This window comes from Bubalus kerabau, chromosome 3 (genome assembly GCF_029407905.1).
Source record: "Bubalus kerabau isolate K-KA32 ecotype Philippines breed swamp buffalo chromosome 3, PCC_UOA_SB_1v2, whole genome shotgun sequence".
Classification (NCBI taxonomy): Eukaryota; Metazoa; Chordata; class Mammalia; order Artiodactyla; family Bovidae; genus Bubalus; species Bubalus kerabau.
This window is the reverse complement of record NC_073626.1, coordinates 100127641-100152690: the sequence shown is the minus strand read 5'-3', so window position 1 is coordinate 100152690 and position 25050 is coordinate 100127641.

The window sequence follows — 25050 nt, the reverse complement described above, 5'->3', positions numbered from 1 at the left end:
TCTCTACCTGTTTACTGTTTCTGACTTTTTAAAACCTCTTGCCAAACCATGTAGATTCTATTTCTCTGGAAGGATGGGCAATGGTTCAGAGATTTTTAAAAATAAAGCTGTATAAATACAGAAATAATATATACTCATGCTAAATATTCCGTGATTTTGAATCATTCCACCATTCCAAAGAAAGAATGTTGAAAATGAGGATAGCAAAAAAGAGTAATGTGATTGAGGTCTAAAGGATACCAAAGGATACCAATAATTTTTTAAGGAATAATAACAGCAAACCATTTATTGAACACTTATGTGTTAGTGATGATGCTAAACCATGTATACGTGTGGGATATACACCCCCATACACACATTTTAAATTTATCTCCATAATAAACCTATGAGATATGTGTGCACTCAGATGCTGAGTCGTGTCCAACTCTGTGACCCTATGGACTGTAGCCCGTCAGTCTCCTCTATGGAATTTTCCAGGCAAAAATATTGGGGTGGGTTGCCATTTCCCCCTCCAGGAGATCTTCCTGACCCAGGGATTGAACCTGAATCTCCTGAGATAGGTTTAATTATTCTCTTTTTACTGACAATGAGTGTAAGTGGGGTTAAGTAATTTGCCCCACATCAATCAGTTCATAAGACACTGATTCAAATTCAAGAGTAAGGTCTTTTGCCAAAGTTTATTGTCTTAACTGCTGTACTGTCATCCTTAGAAATTTCCTTTGAAGTTGATGGGAGATAAATGATCAATCCTGTGACTGATTCAGAAATGGAATTGATAAAATCAAAATTTTATAATACAATTATAGTCTTTCTTATAAAGGATTGAGTTGGGTGTGAATTATGGGGGACATTTTCTAATTCTTGCAAGAGACTACTTACATTAATGATTTTATAGCATTATTGGTAATATGCATTAAATAAAGCTAGAAAAATGGGTCAAATTGGAGACATATTTCTTCTGGGGCATTTTGCTGTTAGTCTAAAATGATTATAGCAGGTCAGTATCTCTAAACCACATTGCAACTCGAGAATCAAATCTGATGATGTTGGGAAAGCTGAAATTCAGTCCTTTTTGGGATTAAGCTATGGCTGTAAGTAATTTGTGGAAAACTAACATTCCTGTTAGACTTGGGAAAAAAAAGAGAGAGAAAGCAAATTGGATCATTCTATCAGGATTTTCCAGAGTATAGAAATCTTAATTTAGTGTGCACTTGGAGGTAAGGTAAGGGAAGAATAGAAAGAGAAGATAGAAAAGAGAAGGAATTGACCAGAAACAATGAATAAATTGCTTACAGTGGTCATCTATCGGAATTCAAATATCTCTAACTTTCATTTACTAAATTCTCTTACTTTTAGCTGTATTCTAACTAGTAGTTTTAAATTATTATAATATTAAAATACATTCTAGATTGTTGTCAACTGAAGGTGAAAGTATATCCAGTCTGGCTGGGCTTAACCAGTTAATTAAATATTTTCTCTCTGTTAATATACAGGGTGTTATCAAGTGGAGCAAGTAGTTGACTTTTCAGTATGACCATATGGTATGTGTGCTAAATAGAATTGTCTTTAGGCGTAAGCATCAAAGACCCTGAGTTAAAATCCGTCAGCATGGAAGGTAGGTTGCTGCTAGTGTTCAGTGATACAGGAGTATGAGGGCCAATGTTCCAGTGATTCCTGGTTGCAAGTAGCATTTATAGCTTATTAAGTTTATGCTCAGGGCAGGAAGAAGTGGGAATGGATGAAAAAAGTGTTTCCAGAATCCCCATGTAAACTTTTCTCATGTCTTATTAGCTATAGCTGAGTTCAGCTGGCAATCGTTAGCTTCAATGGAGACCAGAAAAAGTGAGTTTTATAGTTTTTTTTCACCTGTATTGTAGAAAGTGAACTCAGTGGACATGAGTTTGAGCAAGCTCTGGGAGTTGGTAATGAACAGGGAAGACTGGTGTGCTGCAGCCCATGGAGTTACAAAGAGTCGGACACAACTGAGTGACTGAATTGAACTGGTGGTGGAAGGCGAAAGGAAGAGGGAGTTGGGAATAGATGTAGAATTAGCCAGCCCAGAGTTCCCCTTTAATGCCATTTTGTAAGTAGAGTGGGGCTTCCCTGGTAGCTCAGTGGTAAAGAACTCACCTGCCAATGCAGGAGATGCAGTTTCAGTGCCTGGATTGGGAATATACCCTGGAGATGAAAATGGCAACCCACTCCTGTATTCTTGCCTGGGAATTTCATGGACAGAGGAACCTGGTGAGCTACATACAGTCTATAAGGTTGCAAAAGAGTTGGACATGACTGAGCAATTAAACAACAACAACAAGTAGAATCATTAAATATTAAGTCTAAGAAAACAGATTTCAGAAGGACATACTAAGAAGGACTTACTAATCATCCTGACTGCCCAGAGGCTAGTTGGGCTGCACCAGTAGGTAATACATTCTCTATCATTGCATGTATTTAAACACTGAGTGAATGAACATTTGACCAATCTCCCATGGAGAAGATTTAAGTGTTTAGGTGGATAAGTGGTTGAACTAGCTATCTTTTAAAGTTGCCTTCAAATCTTTAAGACTTGATATTCTGTAAGCACTACAGTTTCTAGTAATTGGAAAATTTTTTCTTTGTAGCTCACTCTCCTGTTATGTCCACTGGCAGAAATCTGCTTTTACTTTTATCTTAACATTTAATATCCAACAGTGAGATTTCTAGATAGTCTGTATAAAGAAAATATCTTTATCCCCAACTGTATTTATATCTTAAAAAAAGCCATTTTTCCCCCCAAGAGATGTTGACAGAATTAACGTCAGAAGAGTTCTTTTTTTTTTTTTCTAAATGGATGTGGTTTTTTAATTTGATGCATTTTAAAACTTCAAAGGCTTTACTAAAGCTCTCACATGTTGTCCTTAAGATGCACGGTAGGAATGTCAATTTCCATGGCAGTCTTGAAGCACTTCTCTTGTTTTTTTGTTTGTCTCCCTTTGAAGTATAAATTTATAAAACTAATCTCTCTTTGGGTTTGAACCTATGTTCATGAAAGACAGAAATTATTTGAAGAGAAAATCATATAGTGAGTCAAAATTTTAAATTGGATAATATTGAAAGTTTTGAATTTTTGCTGAATACAGGCCAAATTAAAATGTTTCTTACTCCTAGGGAACATTATATAGAATAAGACTGATTTCTGCTTTGATGAAAGGCTAAACCAAAGATGTTAGAAAAATGCAGGAATTCATAGTATATTCAGTGTTGAATTATATTTGTCAATTTCTAGAGTCCGATCAATGTTTTCAAATATAGCCTATAAGCCTCAAGACTGAGAATTTTTATTATTGCTATCCTCTTTTTAAATAGATGGCATCAGGAAAGATCAATTAAACAAGAAGGTGGAGAATAAAAGGTAAACTTGAAAAAGATGACTCTCAACTTTGATTTGTCAAACAAATCCAAATGAAATCAAAATCAAGATATTTTCTTCCTTTCCTGTCACATGTCATTGAAACACTTTTTGGTACAGAAATATTTAGTATTATACTTAGTTCATTTTTTATTTTATTTTATTTTTAAACCTGAAACACTGTATTAGTTTTGCCAAACATCAAAATGAATCCACCACAGGTATACATGTGTTCCCCATCCTGAACCCTCCTCCCTCCTCCCTCCCCACACCATCCCTCTGGGTTGTCCCAGTGCACCAGCCCCAAGCATCCAGTATCGTGCATTGAACCTGGACTGGCAACTCGTTTCATACATGATATTTTACATGTTTCAATGCCATTCTCCCAAATCTTCCCACCCTCTCCCTCTCCCACAGAGTCCATAAGACTGTTCTATACATCAGTGTCTCTTTTGCTGTCTCGTACACAGGGTTATTGTTACCATCTTTCTAAATTCCATATATATGCGTTAGTATACTGTATTGGTGTTTTTCTTTCTGGCTTACTTCACTCTGTATAATAGGTTCCAGTTTCATCCACCTCATTAGAACTGATTCAAATGTGTTCTTTTTAATGGCTGAGTAATACTCCATTGTGTATATGTACCACAGCTTTCTTATCCATTCATCTGCTGATGGACACCTAGGTTGCTTCCATGTCCTGGCTATTATAAACAGTGCTGCAATGAACATTGGGGTACACGTGTCTCTTTCCCTTCTGGTTTCCTCAGTGTGTATGCCCAGCAGTGGGATTGCTGGATCATAAGGCAGTTCTATTTCCAGTTTTTTAAGGAATCTCCACACTGTTCTCCATAGTGGCTGTACTAGTTTGCATTCCCACCAACAGTGTAAGAGGGTTCCTTTTTCTCCGCACCCTCTCCAGCATTTATTGCTTGTAGACTTTTGGATCGCAGCCATTCTGACTGGTGTGAAATGGTATCTCATAGTGGTTTTGATTTGCATTTCTCTTAGTTCATTTTTTATCTTCCCATTTTCTAGATAATTGGTGAGAGTATGGGGAAATGGGCCCTCTTATTTATTTCTGGTGAGAATGTTAATTGGCCTAGTATCTGCAAAAAGCTCCCCAAATATAATAATTTCCAACTCAGAAATCCCACCTCTAGGAATTTATTCATCTGAAATCCTTATATAAGTTGCAGAAGATAAGCCAAAGAATAGTATTATCAGATCAGATCAGATCAGATCAGTCGCTCAGTAGTGTCCGACTCTTTGCGACCCCATGAATCGCAGCACTCCAGGCCTCCCTGTCCATCACCAACTCCCGGAGTTCACTGAGACTCACGTCCATCGAGTCAGTGATGCCATCCAGCCATCTCATCCTCTGTCGTTCCCTTCTCCTGCCCCCAATCCCTCCCAGCATCAGGGTCTTTTCCAATGAGTCAACTCTTCACATGAGGTGGCCAAAGTACTGGAGTTTCAGCTTTAGCATCATTCCTTCCAAAGAAATCCCAGGGCCGATCTCCTTTAGAATGGACTGGCTGGATCTCCTTGCAGTCCAAGGGACTCTCAAGAGTCTTCTCCAACACCACAGTTAAAAACATCAATTCTTCGGTCCTCAGTTTTCTTTATAGTCTAACTCTCACACCCATACATGACTAATGGAAAAACCATAGCCTTGACTAGATGGACCTTTGTTGGCAAAGTAATGTCTCTGCTTTTGAATATGCTATGTAGGTTGGTCATAACTTTCCTTCCAAGGAGTAAGCGTCCTTTAATTTCATGGCTGCAGTCACCATCTGTAGTGATTTTGGAGCCCAGAAAAATAAAGTCTGACACTGTTTCCACTGTTTCCCCATCTATTTCCCATGAAGTGATGGGACCAGATGCCATGATCTTCGTTTTCTGAATGTTGAGCTTTAAGCCAACTTTTTCACTCTCCACTTTCACCTTCATCAAGAGGCTTTTGAGTTCCTCTTCACTTTCTGCCATAAGGGTGGTGTCATCTGCATATCTGATGTTATTGATATTTCTCCCGGCAATCTTGATTCCAGCTTGTGTTTCCTCCAGTCCAGCGTTTCTCATGATGTACTCTGCAATAGTACTATAGTATTGTTTATAGCAATGAAAAATTGTTTATAACCTAAAAAAAACCACTGATGTGGTGGTTGAGAAAACTATGGCACATTGATAAGAGTAGCAAGCTATGTAGATTAAAAAAAAAGTAGTAAGAGAAAATGTCTATGATATATCCCTTTTGATTTTTAAAAAGTATGTGGTTGAATACATTTTATAAAATGTTTTATAGGATGTATCATTATTATTTAATAGTCACAGTTTGGGGAAAGAGTTTAGCATGATTCTGTGGAACTATGTCTTAAAAGTTAAACTTGATTCAGGGACCATCTATATAGTGAGCTCTGTAGTGTTTCCTTCATGTTAGATGTCTTAAAAGCCATTCATATTGTCCTAAGAACAGCAGTTTTACAGTCAGGATGTGGGGAGAAAGAACTGCCTGAGAAATTAGTTTTAAAAAACGAATTGGAAATTAATTTATTTCTACAGGCTATTTTTAATTTTGGCAAGTCGACTAAATTCAATGCTTTGGTTTATCTATCTGGAAAATGGGAAGCTTAAAAAGGGACTAAGAATAATACTAAATGCTTCTGTACATAAATGTTGAGCCATATTTAGTTATCTCTTCATTTCCTTCTTTGTTTTTTTTTTGTTTTTTTTAAATCTGGATATCTTTAAAGATTAAGTAGTGAAGAAAAGTAAGTTTCTTCTTTTTGAGCATCCTATCACAGCTATAGAGTACACTTCCTTAGTGAAGGGTAGAAAAATTACACAGAACAGTTTTCCTACTGCACCTATTTTTTTTTTTTTATCAGCTTCCTCTCTCTTTCTCTCATGCTCTGTTATTCCACAGCCTTCTATTTCCTTACACCAATGGCTCATCTTAGACCTGTACTTCCTTTGGACTCAGTCATACTATAATAGAACTGAGCCTTGGGCAGCCCTTAGTACACAGCTGTTGGTGCTCAGCATTACTCCTTACTGCTGTTACTAGGCAATGTTTACTGAGACCACTAATGATCCTGCTCAGCCATTGGTTAGTGCTGCAGCCCCTCCCCCAAGTGAGCAATTGTCAGTTCAGTTTAGTTCAATCACTCAGTTGTATTGGACTCTTTGCGACCCCATGGACTGCAGCACACCAGGCTTCCCTGTCCACCACCAACTCCCGGAGCTTACTCAAACTCATGTCTATTGAGTTGGTGATGCCATCCAACCATCTCATCCTCTGTCTGCTTCTCCTCCTGCCTTCAATCTATCCCAGCATCAGGGTCTTTTCAAAAGAGTCAGTTCTTCGCATCAGGTGGCCAAAGTATTGGAGTTTTAGCTTCAGCATTGGTCCTTCCAATGAATATTCAGGACTGATTTCCTTTAGGATGGACTGGTTTGATCTTGTAGTCCAAGGGACTCTCAAGAGTCTTCTCCAACACCACAGTTTAAAAGCATCAATTCTTCGGTCCTCAGTTTTCTTTATAGTCCAACTCTCACATCCATAAATGACTAATGGAAAAACCATACATAGCCTTGACTAGATGGACCTTTGTTGGCAAAGTAATGTCTCTGCTTTTTAATATGCTGTCTACATTGGTCATAACTTTTCTTCCAAGAAGCAAGCATTTATTACTTTCATTGCTACAGTCAACATCTACAGTGATTTTGGAGCCCCCCAAAATAGTCAGTCTCTGTTTCCATTGTTTCCCCATCTGTTTGCCATGAAGTGATGGGACTGGTTAGTGGTCCTACACAGCCATTGGGTGGTGCTGCAGTGGGCCCCTCCCCCAAGCAAACAACTGTCAATGAGCAAGTGTTAGTGGGCCCATTCAAAGTCATCAGCGTGGTGGTCCTCAGGTGGAGAGTGAGGTAAGAGGTGGATCCTGGCCTTCTCCCAGGGGCCCACCAGCTCACCTGGGCTTGGGCCAGTGGGTGAGTTGGGGGGCCCAGAGAAAAGGTTGGGGGCTGTGTCCTGCAGGGTTTCAGAACTCTTGCCAAGGCTGCTGGGCCACGGGCTTGAGGTGGAGGTGAACTTCTTCCATATCTCTGCCTCTGTGATCTAATGGCAGTGGCCATCTGCCTGGGTCACAATCTGTGGGAGCTGGTCCCTGGGAGCCTGAGGAGCCTGAGGGCCAGTAGGGTCCTGGGCACTTGGCTCACTCAGGGACGACAGCTGGAAGAATCTGGGGACCTGGCGCTGAGAGTTCCACCATCTGAGATCTGCCTCCTCTTAGCTGGGACTGGACCTCAGAGGGTAACAGGTGAGTGTTGGGACCTGGCCCTTTCTTGTCAGAACAGAGAATAACATTTGGTGGAGTTTACGGGAGCCTGAGACCTGACCTCAAGAACAAAGGATCTGACACTAAAAAGTTGCAACAATTACCTGTACCTCTGCCTCACCTTTCCTATAAAAGAGCTTTGCTGAAAGCTTTCAGGGAGTTTGGGGTTTTTAAAGGCCTGAGCCACCCACTTCTTTGCATGGCCCCCAATAAACCTTTGTTTGTTCCACACTCCCACATTTTGGTATTGGGATGTGAGAGTTGGACTGTAAAGAAAGCTGAGTGCCGAAGAATTGATACTTTTGAACTGTGGTGTTGGAGAAGACTCTTGAGAGTCCCTTGGACTGCAAGGAGATCCAACCAGTCCATCCTAAAGGAGATCAGTCCTGGGTGTTCATTGTTAGGACTGATGTTGAAGCTGAAATTCCAATACTTTGGCCACCTGATGCAAAGAGCTGACTCATTGGAAAAGACCCTGATGCTGGGAGGGATTGAGGGCAGGAGGAGATGGGGACGACAGAGGATGAGGTTGGATGGCATCACAGACTGAATGGACATGGGTTTGGGTGGACTCTGGGAGTTGGTGATGGACAGGGAGGCCTGGCGTACTGCAGCTCATGGGGTCGCAAAGAATGGGACACGACTGAGTGACTGAACTGACTGACCTCACTGTGCATCGGGCACATGTTGTGTTTCAGTAACAATATTTGATAAAGCCCTTGCTGTTCAGATATGTTCCAGATCAGAAAGATGTTGCTATTTTCTCATGGTTGAGCTGTTTTCTTATGATTCTTGCTTTTCTATTCAGTGGTGAAACTAGTGGCACAGTGGTAGTTAGTATTTTTTTTTATGTTAGACTTTTTCATCTCTTATTATATCTCTTAGTTTCTTTAAGAAAAATTTATAGGCCACAAGTATAGTGGTCATTCATTTTTAAAGTACCTCTGATATCTGAATAGGTGGTCTTACATCATGCATACATTACAGTACATACATATTGAAAGCTGAGTTTGAGAATAAATCACAAGTACTAGGAACAAATCCACTTTTCTGATTTCTTTTATTTCAAAATGTTTTGAGGAGAAAAAAGGGCCGTGACATTTGCACAACACATGTATCGGTGATGGGCTGTTATGTGTCACTTCTGTTTATTGTCGTCAGTGGAGCTGTAGGTCAAGGAAGTCACCTATAGGCAGGAACAGCATTAGAATATTCATGGTTCAGCACTTGGTGTCACTTGGCGTGACACAGAGCTACTAATGCAGGTGTTTAAAGGACTTCCCAAGCTCTTGGAAGGTCAAGGTCAGTACCATTTAAACATAATTAATGATCATTAATTAGTTTTATTTAATTTACCTTTTATATTCTTGTCAACTGTAGAGTAAGATAATAAACAATTTTAAACAAGCCTGTAAGAAAGAGTGAATTCAAATTAATTCAATTAACAAGACCATTCAGAATCATTGGGAATGGAAATCTCTAGAAAGTTTCTTTGAGCGTCTAGATCAAAGCTGTCCAGTGGAAGTAAGCCACCAATATAATTTAAAATTTTCTAGTTATCACACTAAAAAATGAAAGGTAACAGTTGGCATTGATTTTCAGATTATGTTTTATTTTACTCAGTATAATAAAAATATTAGCATTTCAGCACATAATCACTTTAAAAATTACTGAGATTCAAAAGATTCTCCTTTTGTACTAAAACTTTTGAAACCTGATGTGCATTTTGCACTTATAGCACATATCATGTTGAGACTGGTCATATTTCAAGTACTCAACAGCCATTTGTCTAGAAGGTACCATATTGGATAGAACCAGTCTAGATTTTTAGAGTTGAAGCTAGAACATTAGTTCATTTTCATTTTATCATAGCTAGTATGTTGTTATAATTAGAGAAATTAATGCTTAAAATGACAGCTAAGTCTAAGGACATAGAGTGAACTACCACTTAATAAAGAAAATGTAATGGATATGTTGCTGATTCATTGCCAAGGGGTAGAGAAAAATACAAGCTGCTAGTGCCTTCTATTATGCAACAAATAAAACTCTAACCCACAAATCTAAAGGGAAAAGTAAAACTAATGAGCTTTGGTTGGAATGAGACCAATGGCAGAATGAGTTTGACCGCACAAGCATTTCCTGTAGTCTCTTGGAGAGATGGATATCAGGGCCATACCGTGGGCCTGAGGGCAGGATGCCAAAGGGCAAAGACCAAGATCTTTCAATGTCAATTTTTTACATGGCCCATCTGTTAGATTCTTAATGAAGCTTGGTGAATTGACAAGTATACTGCCTGGTGGGATGTACATACAGTAGGACTGTTATAGTATCATATTCCGATTAATAGTAGAGGAGTCTTGCATTTATGCAGTATTTAGTTTTTCAAAGGGCATTTTCGTTTATTTTCACAAATTTTAAAAACAGGCTTTACTAATCATGGCATACCAAGCAAACTAAGGCCAGAAAATTTCATTTTAGCAAATGATTATTGATTGAGCAGTTAATAAGCAAAGAATTATGTTGGCCTTCAGGTCTGTGTGTGTTCAGTTGTGGCCTTCAGGAGGTCATGGTAATTGTTACTTGAGAACTTAGATGTACAAGGCCTTATATATATATACCTTGAAAATAAATCATTGTAATCATTTGATTTCAAGGTAGTATATTCAGATCTGCTCCAGGAAAATGCCCAAATCTTGCTGCTTAGCCAAATCTATCTGCTTCTTTATCCTGGTAACCTGGATTAGACCATGCAGGAGCCTCAAGGAATTCTTCCCTCAGAGTAACATAGAGCCAACTAAGCCACTCTCCTTATTCTTCTTATATCTTCCTCTTGGCTTTCCCACAGAGAGATAAAAGGTAGAGTTAGTATTATTCTCTTCATTCTCTACTCAGAGATTTACTTGCTCCTCCATACTCTTGGATACACATTTGAGCTCTACTTGCTGGAAATGAAGTTGCCTATACATGTGTTGAGAATGACGGTAACAATGGTGATGGAAAAGAGAGTACGATCTTGAAATCCCCCTAGGTGCCAGCGTGAGGTAGGGCAGAGCATGTCACTATAACATTCCCGATCTTGTATCTTTCTTCGTTTAAGTCAGTTGATTTAGCATTCAAGGCTAGTAAAGGAGAGACACTGCTACCTCTTTCAAGAGAGATGAGTGGACATTTTTGTGAGATCTTTAATCCTTGGAGTTACTCTTATTTACTTTAACCAATATGATTGTCATTTTTACCTATTCGGCTATTTATAAGTGTGTCATTTTTATTGTCCCCAGAAACTACTGAAAGTTGTTATGTAATTACTTTCATTATTAGTAAATTCATTCTAAAGTCATTTTATACAGTTGCTAGTCATTCATTTCTTATTTACTCTTTCAGTTGTGCATAGGTATTGTTGAACCAAATTTCTAAGCACAGACTACATATTTTAAAGTTTTATTGAAGTATAGTTGACCTATAGTGTTGTTAGGACTATGTATATTTTGTGCCAGAGCTATTGCAACAAGTTTTACCAAAGAATACAGTTATGAGTAGTGTGAAAACGCCTGAAACTTGCTTTCCTATCTTTTATAGTTTTATACTACAAGAGTTTACATACTTTTAGGACCAATTCTTTGTCCTTATATACGAAAGTCTTTCCTTTTATAAAAAAAAAAAAAAAAAAAAAGGTGGATTTCCCCCTCTAATTCTACTTGGTACAAAATACAGGATCTTATTTTGGGGCCTGAGCAGTTTCTGGAGCAGAATATTTCTCTTCAGATTTTCCCACTTTTCTTGTTATTGGAGATAGTCAGGAATTCCTATACCATTCCTGGTCCTAAGGAGACCTTATCATCAAAGAAGTTTGGCTTTTAAGGGAAGGAAAATAATGTTAACTCTCTCTCAGGAGTTAACAAACTTTGGGGGAGGTTTTTCATTTTTATTTTCAAGGTGAGAGAGAGTTCACATGGATGAGATATGAAAGAGGAGGTCCTCTAGAGAAGGGGAGTTGGTTTTCTCATCTTTATCTTTAGTAGCCAAATGAGGATGGTGGGGAGACTAAGATGATAGACATTTCTTGATCAAAACCCAAGGGATAGAAGAGAGGAAGAAGAAGAGAAAAGATGATGGAGACTATAGCAGACTTCCATAGTCTAAGTTAGATAAAAGACATGGTTATAGTTAAGGGTGGGTTTAGGGGAAGTTTTTTGTTTTGTTTTGTTTTGAAGTGGGGAAAATATAGAACCTCTCTTCTTTGGAGAATTGACAGTTTTGAACTCTGGACTCACATTAGAATCACCTAAGAGCTTTTAAAAACACTTCATGTCAGGGCCTCAGATAAATTTATCAGTCTCTGAGAAATGAGCCCTAGGCATGGCCTTTTTCAAAAACTCCAGAAGTTCTAATGTGCAGCCGGCGTTGAGAATCAACAAGAGGCATATTGTACTAGGATGGTATTTTCCCACTCTAGACAAACAGGTTTTGAATGTGAAGACAGGATCACTGTTTTTGGAAAAAGTCTCAAGGTTGATCCAGTGGATAGCCAATTCTGAAAATCATTGCATCAAAACCCCAACATTCGACGTCATTTCTCACCCTGTATTCCTTATCTTAGTGGATGGCATCACTGTACAACCTTATGCCTAAGTTTACACTTGCCAGTTTTATCTTATATTACAAAATTTGTTTCTTACAGGACATTAAGTATACATGCTAAAACAGAAAATGAATTCAGTTTTCTTGATGTTAGAAAACCATCAGTTTTAGTCAGTTTACAAATTCAATTAATTATTCCTCTTAATATTTGTTTCATTCTCTTTTCTCCTTCTATCATGGCCTCAGTTCAAACTACCATATCAACTAATGTGTTAATTTCTATACTCATCTGCCAGTCTCTAGTTGCATTTCATGTTCCCCTGACTACTCTCTCCTGATCCATCAGACTCACTTCTGCCAAATTGGTTAATCTCAAATGAAAGTATGATCATATAGATTTCCTACTCAAATTCTTTTAGTGATTCAAAAGTAAAGTTTCTGTGTGGCATAAACAGCCATCATGATGTTGTCCCAATCTTCTTTTGTTTTATTCCTGCTACGGTCCCTTTTTATGCTTCAGAAATATTGAGCTACTTGGTGGCTCCCTGAACTGGCTCCTTTCTCTCCTCTTCCATGTGGTACCTTGCCTCCGTTAGTCCCCCGTCACACTGCTTATCCTTCAGGTCTTAGCTCAGTCCCTTCTCTCTGAAACCCTTCAGCAGTCGGGCAGTGGGCAGTTCCTTTGTTACTGCCACTGTCATTCTAGGAAAGTGAAAGTGAAGTCGCTCCATTGTGTCCGACTCTTTGCGACCCCATGGACTGTAGACTACCAGGCTTCTCAGTACATGGATTTTCCAGGCAAGAGTACTGGTGTGGGTTGCCATTTCCTTCTCCAGGGGATATTCCTGACCCAGGGATTGAACCCGGGTCTTCCACATTGTAGGCAGATGCTTTACCCTCTGAGCCACCAGGGAAGCCCTGTCATTCTAGAACAACTTATATTGAGACCTTTTCTTTATTCTAATTGCTAATTACATATGTCTCTAACCTCACTTAACTGTATGCTTCTTGAGGGTGTGGAAGAAAGAGGCTTTGAGCTATGGGCTTGAATCTTTAGATGAACTCATTAACTTATTACATAATTTGAGCCGAAAGTGCTTCCCTGTTTCAGCTTAACTTAGTCTACAGATCTCACCCATGGTCCCATAGTTATTCATTTCAAAGTGTACTTGATAGTGTGTGAAAGCCTCTTGACTGACCCATTAATTCATTTATTTAACACAATGTTATTGAATATGGAATATGTATAGAACAATTGCGCTAAGGGTAAAGGATACAGAGATTAAAAAAAAAAAAAAAAAAAAAACAAAAACAGTTTTTCCCTTTTGGGATTAGAAAGCATAGGTTTTACATATGTTTATTTTAATCCTCCTAACAGTCCTGAGGAAAAATATTACATCTCCATTTTATAAATGAGGATGTTCCAGAATATTTATCATCTCAAAGGGATTGAAAGAGTCAGACACAACTGAGTGACTAACACTTTCACTTTTATCATCTCAAAAGCAGCTTAAAACCCTGGTGCTTTCCTAAGTATAAAACATCTCTCATTGTTTTGGAGATCTACTTGTGATTTACAACTGTGTTTCTTAAACTTTAATGTAAACACAAATCACCCCCAGGATCATGGTAAAATATAGATTGTGGTTTAGTAGGTCCGGGGTGGGATCCCAGATTCTACATATCTAGCAAACTCTGAGGTGCCGTGCAGTTGGCCTATGAACCATACTTTGAACAGCAAAAGTTCAGAACATCATGTGTCGAATTCCTTTGTGTCAAACACTGTTCCTTTATTTATTGAGTCTTTTGTTTTGAAGATGGAAGCCAAGTACTAAGTTCTCACATCCTTATGCTTCCTCAGCCTTCTGGGCCCAGTCAGCATATTCACCCATCATCAATCTTCTTTAACTCTTCTACCCCACAACCATCTGGTCCCATTACAAACTCTACTCTGTTTATCAATAGTTTTCTCGTATCTGGTTTGTTTCTTAATCTACCTGGTAAGCTCTTTAAGGGCAAGAACCACATCTTGTTCATGTATTAGCTCCTCCACACTGCTAGTATCCTGCTGCACACTAGATAACAATGAGTAATATGAGCTTGTGTTTACAGAGGAGTCTAATGTGTCCCTTGGACTGTATTCCATTTTTTTACACACATGTTCTCATTTAATCTTTCACAGACTGTGACATTCTTACTGTTTTGCAGGTATACAAACTGAAAAAATAAACCAGATAGTTTATTACTTAAATAAATAAACATATTTACCTAGAAGTCACGGCAAGATTTGAACTCGACTTTTATTCTGCAGTCTATATCCTTTCCTTTCTGACACCAAACTACTTCTTGTTATAGGGGACACTTAATTATACTCAACTGACAGACTAATCTTGTGAATTAATTATCATTTGAAGCAAAATTGAATTAGAGACTTCATTTTTACTTTGTTTTATCCATTTTTATGGTGGGAATCTCTGCAATAGGAATCAGCAGGAGAATTTCAGGAAAGGATTCTGATCTAACTAGTCTCCCAGTTATTTTCTGGTCAGACTAGTTTCTTGCACTGGGGCAGGTTTCTGGCTGGCAATGTCGTGAACGTTATGAAGCCTGATGAAGGGCTGGTGGCTCTGACAAGGCTATTGTCTAATTCTCGCCACCACTTCTTCATTTACTTCACTTCTAGATTCCTATCTTTGGAAGCCAAAGAAGACTATTGTGATTAGATATTTATTCTACTGACATACCAGTTGAAATGGAGGTAGTTGTTTTGTAATTCAACATGCTTTTGTGACTTTTGTCCTGTTTTATGTCAATTTTACCCATCCGAGGGCATGTCTAGCTAAACTGAAATACAGTCTATGTTTGCTGATGATTATTTGTCCATTATTTTAAAGTAAACTATAGAAATGGATCACTTAAATACAATTTTAGAAGGGAAAAAATTCTGCTTTGTCTTTCTAGCTTTGTTTTCCTGGAGGTTAATAAATAGTATTTTGGGTATAGGAACAATGTTTCACCTTCCTGTAGTTCTTCTAACATTTATTCCTGTAGGCTTCATATTATGTGCCTTCTTCAGTGAAAGCAAATTGTAAGAATTTTTATGCCCAATGGAAGCTTTTCTATACAGAAATTACTCAAACTTTGTTAGATCTTTTCTGATAAATCTTATAATCCCCAAACCAGAATGTTTCTTAAAATAGCTATTGTTCTGGAAGAATCCTATAGAATGAAGCTTGTCCCAATGGTGGCAGTCAAGTATAGTGTTTCTGAGCCTGGGCTCTGGAGAAGAAAGACTGGATTCATAGTTTATTATCTGCATAGACTGGGAGGGTTCACTTAAATATCTCAAGCCTTTTTGCCATCATCAGCAAAATGGTTATGATAATAGTTCTTATGAGGATGAAATTAGATAACTCATATAAAGCACTTAGCATTTAGCAAAAACTCAATAAATTTTAACTTTTATTATTTCACTTTTCTCTTGACTCACTTCCAGAATGAAAATTCTAGAAGAGTATAGGTATTGCAGTGCGGATTGCTTTGCTTAATTGTTAGAGTTTGTTAAAAGAGATTATTTGGAAAAAATGCTTAATATTTTGGAGCGAGGTTCTGATTTGTGAATATATATGCATTTTCTTTTTCAATTTTGGTATCTGTTTTTAATATGAGTCATTGTGGTTTGGTTATACTTTTCTCTCATGAACAGTTATTTAATTATGGCCACAGAATCAACTTTATTGCATTCTGACTTTTGGAATATTTTAGGATTTAATGTTCTTGCTGGGGAGAGGATTGTGAACTATTTAAGTGCTTTTTTTTTTTTTTTTTAGGTTTCCATCCACAGATAGGTATAGTTAAAATAAACTAAGAATACACTAGCATGAAGGGGCTAGAATAATGACGTTATGCTTAAACTATCGATAATGCTTGGTGGTGTTTTATACTTTTCTTCTGAATAGATTTGGAATGTTTTATGCTACACTGTATTTTCTTAGAAGCTTAATAAATAATCTCCTCAATAAATTTATATCTTTTCAGCATATTTTTTTTTCTTAGACCCAAGATTACATATACAGCACTTAAGTTAAACTCTATTCTCTTTATGTGCATACTTAGACATTGAAGCATAGACCATTTATTCTTATAGGTCAGGACCCTGTAAAAATTAATGAGATGTGTCAGAATGGTGCCTTTGGGGATGACAAAACTGGTGATGCTGTTCCAGATGGAAGACAAGGCAAATTCTACCAGTTGAGGGCATTACCTGCCTGGTTCAGTAAGAAAAGCTTCTTAGTTCTGGAGAGCTCTTGCAATGATCTATCCATAAGAGCAAATGCAGTACATTTTAAATTATAAGCTGGTAATAGATAAAAATACAAGATTATGTTAAAATATTTTACACCATTTCCGCTTTGTTCTAAGCCCCATTCCTAGGTGGATTCTATATCAAACAACAAAATTTAAATATACAGAATAAGTAATTTGATTTACCAAAGGACTTTTTGTTCACTAAAATATTTTATGTCAGAATCTTCTAAATTGACTCACAAAATCAAGTGCTTACAGGGATCAGGTGGGATCTATAACAGAGTAAAGTGGACTGGATGGACATCTTGAGAGTTCAATCCACTGACTAGAACTATTTTCTTAAATTCATTCATCCAGGTCTTTAGCTGGTGTGGTAAAAATAACAGTGTCTGCAAATGTGAGTTTTCTTCTGGGCTCTTCTGCTTATTGGTTCTGTTATCTTGGACATAAGTATATTTATCAACAAAATAGGGGCTTGACATGAATAACCTCTAAGGTGAGTTCCAACTTTGAGTGGTGGAAGTTTGTGGATACCAGTCAGTTTAGCATTTTATCACCTAACATTCTAAGAAACAAGAAGCTAAATGGAGTCTCCTGTAAAGGCTAGATTGGAGAGCCCTGAAAGACTCTCTACCTCTCTCTAATAAAGGTCTTATGAACCATTCCCTTAGAATTGTTCCCCAACCCCTTCATCTCCCCAAATCCCCCAAAACAGGCTAAGGGTAATAAAGTGAGGAGGCCTTGCATGGAGACTTTAAGTACAAAGTCTGTAAAATTTGAATAGAGGCAGGTAGAAGAAAAAGCCAAAAAAATGAAATTACACTGTGCTTGAAGAATGATTTTTTATTCATTACGTTACCCTGAGTCGCGTGTCAGTCACCCAACCAATGTTGGGCTCCCATTAGGCTCTTAAATTAGCCTGATTGGGGGCAATATTTTCCAATATTAAAGCATTTGAACCTTCTCCTCCCATTCACACACACATACTAATCAGGAGTCTTAATTGCATAAAAATAGAATCTGGTCTACCTACTATAAGGACAAACATTAAGTGTGAAGATAGCTTAAAGAATTGTTGGGAAGGGTGAATCTGCTTCCAGGAGTGATTTCAAAAGCCCTAGGCTGCTGAGAGTTGTACCCCTTCTTGGTTAGGAAGCTCCCCACCAGCCTAGCTGCCTGCTTCAGAACTTTACCACTTGTGATTTAGCATCAACAAATTGCCAAATCAGAGAGCTACTTAAGCAACTGCCAGCTCCAGAACATGCTTTCATTGCCATGGTTTCTACCAGCCTTGCACTTGACTTCTCTCCCCATAGAGCTCAATGTGAAACAAAGTGTGTACCCTTGCATTCTATGGGCAGAACCTAGATCTCACCCAGAACCCTGGCTACAAGGGAGTCTGGGAAATGTAGATTTTAGTTTTTGAACAGTTAATGTTGTTAGATGGTAGTTGGAATGGGTTGCATGAGTCATCCATCATCCAGTAAATCATGTTGCCTTACAGCCTGTTGCCTCAGAAGGATACTGGAAACTTAACAGCACAGACAGGGCAGGAGGGAACTAGTACTTCATGTGTTTAGCCAGTCAGTAGGCTTAGAGCCAGCCTTAGAAGTTGTCTAAAATTTTAGCATATTAAGACCAAGACAAGAAGACATATGATACAGTTTCTCTGAAAGTCTGGAGGAGATTATAGCCTATTAAAGCTTGGCCAAAGTACTTGCTGCCCAGTATGGAAGGCAGTTATAATGGAAAGATGGGGAAAGAGAAGGAGTGAGACAGAGAGAAGTAGAAGAAGGCAGATGTCCAAACTTTTTTTCCCTCTACCATTTGAACCATCCAGATAAATAAGGAAGCCTAAGGATATAAGGGAGTCTTAATTAGGAATCTGGCAGTCAGTTCCCTGGCAGGCTCCTCTGTCACCCACTATACTCAGTGGGACAGTGTGGACTGCTGGAGTTAAGCGTTTCAAAAACACTGAGTTTCTGAGACCCCAAGTGGAGAGGATGTGGAGTGTAGGTTAGTTGAACATCAGCAGACATGCCACATAGAGGAGAGTTATAGAGATGTGTGAGCCTTCAGCAGAGCTGAGGGCTGACAATCCAGGTCATAGTGGAAAATGTGGAGACAGAAGGGTCCAGGTCAGATGGGCCCTCCTCCACTAATTTTTCTCTAACCACTTTCTCCTTCCCATTGTCACTTGGCACTGCATGGAGAACTAATTTCTCTCTCTGCCAAGTTTCTGTAGCCCACTGTTCATTCTTCTATGATGCACCTCATATGATACTGTGTTTGCGTATCTGTCTTTCTCACTAGATAGTAAACTCTCCAAGAGGTAGAGCTTTTAATATCTGTATCCGTAGTTCTCTGCATATTTCCTTTCAGTTGGGGCTCAATTGACATTTTTTAATACCTTAATGACATATTCTTTATCCTATATGTAGTTATACTTAGCCTAATTGTGCCACCATTTAGATTGGGTAATATTTTCAAGGGGAGGATATGAAATGTGATTATGAATCTTGTAATACAGATGGAGAACCAGGAAATAAAGAGTGTAGAAGGGGAAAGAATAGGAGTTTAGAGGGGCAAGAAAAAAGAGAAGAACTAAATACGTAGAGGAGGTGTGATTATTTTTTTCTTTTCTAACTACCTCAAACATTTTTAAAAGTGAGAAATGAAATTATCTTTCTTGTCTTTAAGTTATGTAAATTATATGATTAATACATAAATGCATTTTAATTGTGCAATTTAAACCCTGTTCAGAAAACTGAAGTCCTTTTAGTCTTTGTGGTAGGCTGAGTAATGGCTTCCCCAGAGATGTCCATGTTCTGATCCTGGGTTTGGTGGATAGTCTCATTTCATGGCTAAAGGAACTTGGTTGAAAACCTTGGGATGGGGAGATAGTCTTGGGCTGTCCAGATGGGCCCAAGCTAATGACGGGAGTCCTTATGGAAGGGAAGCAGGAGGAAAAAGTTAATAGTAGATGTGATGATGGAAGCAAGAGATTGGATTTATTCAAGGAAGGGGCCACAAGTCAAGGAATGCAGGTGGCCTCTAGAAGCTAAAAAAAGGCAAGGAAATAGATTCTCCCCCCAGAGCCCCCAGAAGGAATCAGCCCTTCCAGCACCTTGACATTAGTCTAGTGAGATGGATTTTGAATTTCTGACCTCTAGAACTGTAAAATAATGAATTCACTTGTTTTTTAAGCCATTATGTTTGTGGTACTTCATTACAGTATCAATAGCAAAGGAATCTAGCCTGTTAGTTCGTCTCACTCGCTGTACCAGAGGTAACCAGTGTTATCAATATAATGTGTATCCTTTCAGACCTTCTTTTATGTATGTATCTATATCTATATAGCTATATAAAGCTGTGCTTGTGTAAATAGCATGAGTTTGAGTGCTATTAAAATTTCACTGGGTATATTATTCTGCTGTTTTGTTTTTTTTTTTTTTGCTTATCACTGTGTCTTGGAACTCTTTTTTAATCACTATATGTTAGTGTACTTTCCTTTTTTCAACTACTCTTTGATTTTTCCATTCTTATGTTTCATAGTTTACATTACCATTCCACTAAATTATTTTATACCTTAAAATATTGAAATTTACCTTTCTGGCATAAAGAAAGGGAACATTGCTGGTTGAAAAGCATAATCAAGTTCTTGCTTCAGGATATTAAAAAACACCAAATTTAGCTATATGTGATCATCATTGGAAATACTTTATTTCTCCCAAGTGAATGATTATAGCTGAATGTGCCTTGGAGAAAGTAATGTTAAACCCTGTCTAATCCAATATTCTTATTTGTGAATTTTTTCTTTTTAAGCTTTAGAGTTTTTTGAACAACCATGTGTTTCATTCTTAAATAGATTATAGCTTTAACAGATTAAAGAATGGTAGTGAAAAATAATCCCACCTTGCAAAGTAGTCTTTTTTGATGCAGACTTCTCAGAGCAGGTTATAACACATAATGAGATGTCACAGCCCGGTGAGACATGCAAAGCAGGTTTAAAAAACTGCCAATACTGCATAGAATCTTTAATACTGAGGATGGTAACTAGGGGGAAGAAGAAATCCATTTGCTGCCATTCTGTTTAAATGTCTGGAAGTATGTAGTTATCAGAGCACCAATAAATGTCTCCTGGAGGTCAAATTCTTTAAAAAAAAAATAAATAAAAGCACTATGGTTTTATAGAATCTCTGGAAACTGAATGCACTTTGCTACTCCAGATCTGCTCAAAGCACTTGCTGTCAATCAGTAGAAAAGGTTTGGCTACCACCTTGGTGTTAAATATAAATGTAGTCTAAAGGTTTAATGGATTAAAACTGTGCTATTTAATTTGAAATGGAATTTCCCACCCTCCTAGCTTAGGTAGTTAGGATTCTGTGGGTTTGCTTTTCATTCCAACTTGGTTTATAGGTCTAATAAAGAAAGGCAGCTATGGGTTCAGAATGCAAGGGTGTCGAATTGAGGAGACAGCTCTCCTTTTGATGGAAAGAGAGGGGGAAAAACACCGTATTAACTCCAACTTGTTAAGATTTACCAAGTCTCTAGTTCATTAGCCATTTTCCCTCCTCTTCACACCAGAAGAGTAGATAAAAGGTAAGCAGCAACAATAAGAGGCATTATATGCAGAGGTGCTCACAATATGACAAGGTCTTCTTTTAATAACAAACAGTGTAAACTCTCTAGGAGGTAGACAGTATGAAGTGCAACAAAAACTGTAATTATGCTCTCAGCAGGAAACCTGTATTTAGAATGACAGTAAGAGTGTCTCTAAAAACCTGTTAGGTTAAGGCTGCTAGTCTTAATTATATGTATTAGGAGTTTGTGTCTTCACTTTTTTCCTTTTAAAATTCAAAGAAGAAACCTAATTATAACTTGGACTCTAGTAAATTGGGCCATATTTAAACAATGAACATTTGGCAACCTCATCATGCACCATGATGTGTTCTACTGGTGCAGCTGCTATGCCAGCCAAGTTGGCTCCCCCAAATAATTTGTTTTTGCTGCCTCCATGACAGAAGAAAAACAAACAAAAGCTAAACAAGGGAAATAATGAAATGATGCCTTTTATTTTTTTCCTTCAGTCAGTGACACCCAAGCCTTCTGGAGGGGGTGATCATTCCTTGGGTAGATTCTTAGCTATGGAATTACAGGTTGTTTGTATATTGTTAGATATGACTTCACTTTCACTTTCATGCCTTGGAGAAGGAAATGGCAACCCACTCCAGTGTTCTTGCCTGGAGAATCCCAGGGACGGGGGAGCCTGGTGGCTGCCGTCTATGGGGTCACACAGAGTCGGACACGACTGAAGTGACTTAGCAGCAGCAGCACATATTTTAGCTAGGCCATGGTTGGATAAATCTTGGTTTCAGTTTTGCCTGTGTTTTGGTCCCAGAGGCCCTAGAAGGTTACAGCTGCTTCTAGTTGACTTCTGTTAAATTGTGTGAGGCTCAAAACTTTAGGTTCTGCCTGGTATGCAGCAGCAGATGTTATAGCCCAAGCAAATTTAAGATGGTCTGCACAAAATAATGATGACTGAATGATTTGATCATGCATCATTTGTTTCTCTTTATGGTCCCAGTCTGAAATAGAGCTCAGAGCTAATATGTTTTCTTCTCTTTGGAGTGTATAATCTATCTAAATTGAATTTCTATCATCTGCCTTTAAATAATCACCAATGGATCTTCCTGACTCAGGAATTGAACGTGAGTCTCCCGCTGTGCAGGCAGACGCTTTACCGTCTGAGCCACCAGGGAAGCCCTATGTAAAATCAGAGTTGTTCTAAAAGAATTTAAATAAATGCTTAAAAATTTGGAAACAATTTTCATATTTATTGGTAGCTCCACTGAAGTTTGTATCTTCAGCAACCCCAGCTTCCATGTTATTGAAATACTAATTTAGTCTTCGTTATTGTTAGATTGAGGAAAGCAGCCACTGGATCTAAAGTTAGGAATAGTTTTATGTAGAATTCCTATGGATTTTTATAGAATCCAAAATCCATAGAATTTTGACAGAAATCTGTAGTCTGAATAATGGCATTTCTCTAATTAGCAGCAATTGAATAAATACAATAAAAATCAAAGGTGATCTATTTATTAATTTTGATGTGTTTTGCACAATTTAGATTATATTTCATAGAGGTTTTGTTATTTCTGTGTTGAATAATTTATTAAAGTAATGAGTAACATGAATCATTGAGACAGTTTTCTATATTTTATCAAAATAAATTATATGTTAAAAAATGGAACAAGGTTTACAGAGGAGATATGAATATTAGTGAATGTTACTAAGAACAAACATTAGGTAGTGAGCAATAATCTTTCCTATCATCCATTACTAAAGTGTGATCCGTTCATGCAAAACCTAGTTTGAGTATCATTATAAGACCAGTTTACATGACTGTAGAGATGGTAGCAAAAATATAAGAGAACAGGGTCTCATTGCATTAAACATGACTTTTTAAAATGTCACTAAAAGGAGTTAGAATCTTTGAGTATATAGTAGCCACACAAAGTAGTAGATTATCTTAATTATTCCAAAAGTGGGCTGTGAAATGGTGAAAGTAAACCCTCAGATCTGGATAGCAGGTTTCCTTCTTTTTATATAAGCAAAATGGTAGAAAAGATAATATCTGGAAAACTTAAATAAATAATCTGCATAGTAATATCAAGGAAATTTTAGAAGTGAAATTCAATGCATTTGTTTTCCACTTCTGGTGTATATCCATTCTGGAATGAGCTGAATGATCCACCGTTCTGTGTAATCTTAAAGAATATGTTACCATATACTTTCAGAGTTAAAAGGAAACCTGAATGACTGTCTCATCAATTTCCTATCCTTCAAGGAAAGTCACATGTAAGTTGGTTCATACCAGTAAGATATTACCCAGTTTTGAACTTTCTCTAGCAAAACCCTTCCTTCTCAAATACCTAACTTTTAGTGAGTTTAGTGAACCTCACAATCAGGAAAACTTTCATAAATGACTTCTATTTCAGTCAGGCCCATTTTTTGGTTCTGTCCTCTATAGTAATGAGTGATAGAAGGTCCAAGTATGTTTGAGATTCTTGGCTTTCTTTTGACCATTTTAACACCTACCTTGATTTTGGAGATTTTTTTTCTTTCTTTTTCTTTTTGTCAAAAGTATTTTGTCATCTGGGTTTATATTTTTCTTTAAGTTAAATACATTAATCTTGGTTGGAGACTATTAGGACAGCATTTGAGATAAGTTGAAACCTACTAGAATGTTTTATATTTGACCTTGGGATTCATTGTTTTATATACAGTAATATTTTGGGTTCTTGAAAGTTACCAGTAATACTTATATTTTATCTAGTATTTCTTATAGCTTCATAATATATATATATAGTTATGATAGCTTTATATATACTATCATGTAAGTAGAATATATTTTATCAATATAAGTAAAAATAGGTTGATATTTATCCCAAAAGGACTGTCTGAACTAAATATCTTTATAGATTCATATTTCAGGTGATAAACGCAGAGATATTGATCTTTAATATGTAAATAGGTTATATTTTATAATAGTAAATAAATAATCAATAAATTTTTATTTTGTCTATTTTTGATTCAGGTTTAGAATGTAAATATAGCAAGGAATTTAATCTTAAAAAATTTTAAGTCATCTAGTTGAGGTAAAATATTTTAATGTCATATAAGGGAATGAAATTTTTTCAAAAAATTGTTATATTGTATACTACATCAAATAAGATTTTGCTTATTTTATTATCGTTTTTTATAAAGGGATGACATTTTGCTATAAAATGCAATTGTTCACATTGGTTCTGTGGTTTAAAGTAAGAGATAATACTCTTATTTTTTTTTCCCCCTTTTTACTGTAAGAAGCAGTATCTAATGTTTTACTTGTTTTATCTTGCTATAAAAAGATTCAATATCTATCCAATTTGTTAATTTTTTGAAGCCTGCATTATGACAGCCCATTCATTTGAGTCTCACTCTATAGCTTAAGCAATCAATTCAGTTTGCATGGAAAGGGCATAAGGACAGAGAAGGGTTGTGAAAATTCTCACTGAAGGAAGAATAGTGAAGCTGGTATCATCATTCGTCCTGATTTATCTCAGTCTCCTTTAATATGGGAATATTAATGCATTCTCTGTTCACTCCAAAATTATGTTTTAAGCTTAAATTCAAATATAGATTTAGGAGGATTTTTAGTTTTAAAGCACAGGCCTGTCTTTTCCATCTCAGACATCATGTTTATTAGAAATCTAGGCCATGCCACTTGAATAGAGGAATTTCTTAACTCCAAAATTTATGAGATGTCTGTCTATTAGGAGAAAAATATGGGACTTTCTTTCCTTAAGACATGTTTTTATTGGGACAGCCTGTTTGCCATTGCTGCTTAAAACTGATCCCCAAAGAATAAAACCTCAATGAATCATTGGATTG